Source organism: Rattus norvegicus, chromosome 7, assembly GCF_036323735.1.
Source record: "Rattus norvegicus strain BN/NHsdMcwi chromosome 7, GRCr8, whole genome shotgun sequence".
NCBI classification, from domain to species: Eukaryota; Metazoa; Chordata; class Mammalia; order Rodentia; family Muridae; genus Rattus; species Rattus norvegicus.
Genome location: NC_086025.1, coordinates 78,178,188 through 78,182,135, shown reverse-complemented (window position 1 = coordinate 78,182,135; position 3,948 = coordinate 78,178,188).

Genomic DNA, 3,948 nt, shown 5'->3' with positions numbered 1-3,948 from the left:
AAACTCACAGAGATGTAGAAAAAAATGTGGGCTACTTTAAGAATCTGATACAGAAAAAAGTTACAAAGGAAAAATATTATAAAGGAATATAAAATGATATGTTTTTATATCAGAAACATTTCATTATTGAAAAAATACTGAGAGACTGTGCTGAATATCTATTAAATGCTGGACACTGTGATTAGGACAGAGAGCAGGATGTTGAGCTAAAGATACTGTTTCTCATGAATGAGGACTGCACATTCCCATGAGAATAATGAATAGGCAAATTGGAAAATTATTTAAACAAACTCTGAGGAGACAATGGAAAACACAGGGATAGAATTCAAATTTAACTCAACACAGAAAATACCTAGGCAGAATCGCAAAAGATGTGGTAGTCTGTGGAAGATGAAAGTTGAATGAAAAGATGTTCTGTGTAAGACAATATGAAGACAGGAATACAAGAGAAAGGGGCCTCGTTCTCAGAAGCAGGGATGGTGGAGGGAGGAACTGGCTAAGAATGGACTGAGAAATATACTTGGAAGGTCACCAGCAAATGAGCTATTAAGAGAGATCACTGAAGCTGTTACGAATGTGGTGAAAATGGGAAACAATGGAGATTGCGGATAAAGAAGTTATTAGGAGATTTCACAGTAATGTACGGAGGATGTAGTCAAACTTAAACAAGATGGTGTGTGGGATGTAAAGACCACACAAGGAAGTTTAGTAAGGCAGAGTAGATCGAGGCCTGGAGAATCGGTGGGCACACCCCTGAGCCTTAGGTGACTCCCAGCTCCCTGCCAGACTCATGACTTGGAATGCGTGTCATGCTTCTTACAGACAACAAGTATGTCCTATGGTCATGTAGGTCCAAAGCAGAGTTCTCTGTGCTAATGTGGTACCTAGAGGCCTGGAGGGCATAGCCAATCAGCTTCCCTTCCCAGACATTCCTCTTTGCAAATGATATTTAATCTCAGGCCCACCCTGAGAAGTAGGGTATGGTTTTATGCACCCATTTTCCGCCATGACAATAAACTATTTAGACTCTCTTCATCTGGATCTGCCATGGGGAGCCATGGAGGTCCACCACCACCACTACCCACTTTCCCCCTCCCGCCAAGCACCAGACTAGATGCTGTCCCCAGTCTTCTAGCCCCCAACTGCATTTTCTGCTCTTCCAGGACTCCCAGCAGTACCTGGATGTGCAAGAGTCTATGAACCCCCCATGTCGCAACCGAGTATCAGGAGTCAGCTTCAGTTCTCCACACCTAAGACTGGGTTTTCACACCCCGGAGCTGTGTCATTCTGCTAGAGCCCAGCACTGCAGCAGACGAGGGCCAAGGAACCTACAACAGGGACAATGAGTGGTAGAATGAAGACATTTACTCTTTTCATAATTTGTACTGTGGCCTCCATGGTTGATTTAGTTAGACATTATCAGTCTGTGAGTCTTTTGTTACTAAATTAGTAGGAAGACTTTTAATATATATTATGGCTAGTAGGAATTTTGTGAAATTTTTGTGTATATGAAGCTTCCAAAGGTTTAAACAATAGCTGCCTTATTGATAATTTAGGGAAGCTTTCTAGCACCAATTTAAGAAATTTGAACAATAATTGTTTGTGTGGTTTATATATTACTTTCATGTTCTGAATCGTTTTAGAATCTAGTTACATGTGTGGCATATAATTAAAATGTATGAGTTGTGTATTTGTAAAAACAAGAAATCCTAAATGTTGGGTGTAGGGCTTAATTATGGATATAAACTGAAAAGATAATTATCTTTTTAGAATACCCTTCTATTTATTGTTGATTTAAATAAATTCTACAAAATAGCCTGCCATGTATCATAACTAACTGACTACAAAGATTATAAGGTAGCATTTAATCATCATTGATGTGCAAGCTAGTTTTCATATATTGAGACAATAATAAAAAAAGAAAGTTAATTTGCAACAGAGCTCATGCATCTAAAATAGATCTAGAAAGATGGTTAAATGAATAAAGTGTGTATTGGTCTTGTAGAGAACCTGAGATTTGTTTCCAGCTCTAATTCACACTCTTTGTGGCCACTTGTAACTCCAGCTTCAAGGGTACTAAAAGCCTCTGGGCTCTGATTTACTTATAGACAACTATCCTCACATCACAGATAAATTATTAAAGCTAAAATAATATTTGTAATTTATTTATTTACATCCCAAATGCTTCCCCCTCTCATACCCTCCCTCACTGAGCCACCAACCAAAATAACCCATTTTTAAAAAAGAGAATGTGGAGAAAGAGGAACACTCCTCCATTGTTGGTGGGATTGCACTCTGGTACAAACACTCTGGAAACCAGTCTGGAAGTTCCTCAGAAAATTGGACATTCCATTACCTGAGGACCCTGCTATACCTCTCTTGGGCATATACCCCAAAGATTCTCCAACATACAATAAAGACACATGCTCCACTATGTTCATAGCAGCCTTATTTATAATAGTCAGAAGCTGGAAAGATCCCAGGTACCCTTTAACAGAGGAACGGATACAGAAAATATGGTTCATCTAAACAGTGGAGTTGTTTACTACTCAGCTATTAAAAACAATGACTTCATGAAATTCATAGGCAAATGGAATGAACTAGAAAATATCATCCTGTGTGAGGTAACCCAATCTCTCTCTCTGTGTCTCTCTCTGTGTCTCTCTCTGTCTCTCTCTGTCTCTCTCTGTCTCTGTCTCTCTGTCTCTCTGTCTCTCTCTCTCTCTCTCTCTCTCTCTCTCTCTCTCTCTCTCACACACACACACACACACACACAAAATCCCACATGTTACACACTCACTGATAAGTGGAATTAGCCCAGAAGCTCAGATTACCCAAGATACAATCCACAGACCACATGAAGCTCACAAAAAAGGATGAACAAAGTGCAGATGCTTTGGTCCTTCTTAAAAGGAGGAACAAAAATATTTACAGGAGGAGATATGGAGACAAAGTTTGGAGCAGAGACTGAAGGAAAGGCCATTCAGAGCCTGCTCCACCTAGAGATCCAGCCCATATATGTGCACCCACCAAAACTAGACAATATTGATGAAGCCAAGAAGTTCATGCTGACAGGAGCCTGATATAGCTGTCTCCTAAGAGGCTGTGCCAGAGCATGACAAATATAGAGTCAAATGCTCACAGCCACTGTTCTCACAGCTCTAAGTTCACTGTTGAACTGAGAATGGTATCCACATTAGAGGAGTTAGAGAAAGGATTGAAGCATCTGAAGAGGCTTGCAACTCCATATGAACAACAATACCAACCAACCAGAGCTCCCAGGGACTAAACTATAATCCAAAAAGTAGACATACACAGACCTATGGCTCCAGATGCTTATGTAGCAGAGGATGGCTTAACTGGGCACACATGGGAGGAGAAGTCCTTGCTCTTACCAAGGCTGAACCCCCAGTTTAGGGGAATGTCAGGGCAGGAAGGCAGGAAGGGGTGGGGTGGATGGGTGGGGGAACACCCTCATGAAAGAAGGGGGAGGGGGATTGAATATAGGGGTTTATGGATGGGAAATCAGGAAAGGGGATAACATTTCAAATGAAAATTTTAAAATATATAAGGAGAGAGAGAGAGATAATCAAAGTTATTGATCAATTGACTATAACACAGATACATTTCTAATACTTTCCCTTTGGTTTCTCATCTCCAAATATTAGAGCTCCTTCACAGGACAGATCATTAGTAATAATTTATATATTAATTTCATTTCATTATGCTTCATGCTTGTCCCCCAAATCACTTGATTCATTTAGTATGTTAAAATATAACAAAGAATAACAAAAACATTTGGACACAAGTACATGTTGGTGGAAACATGTTATCTACTCATGTTAAGCTATGTTCAGATGTTGACTCCAATATTCCCTGTTTGCAGGATCCTGGATGATTGATTAGCATATCTTTTCCAGTTTCCTCATTTTCAGTTAAAATGATAAA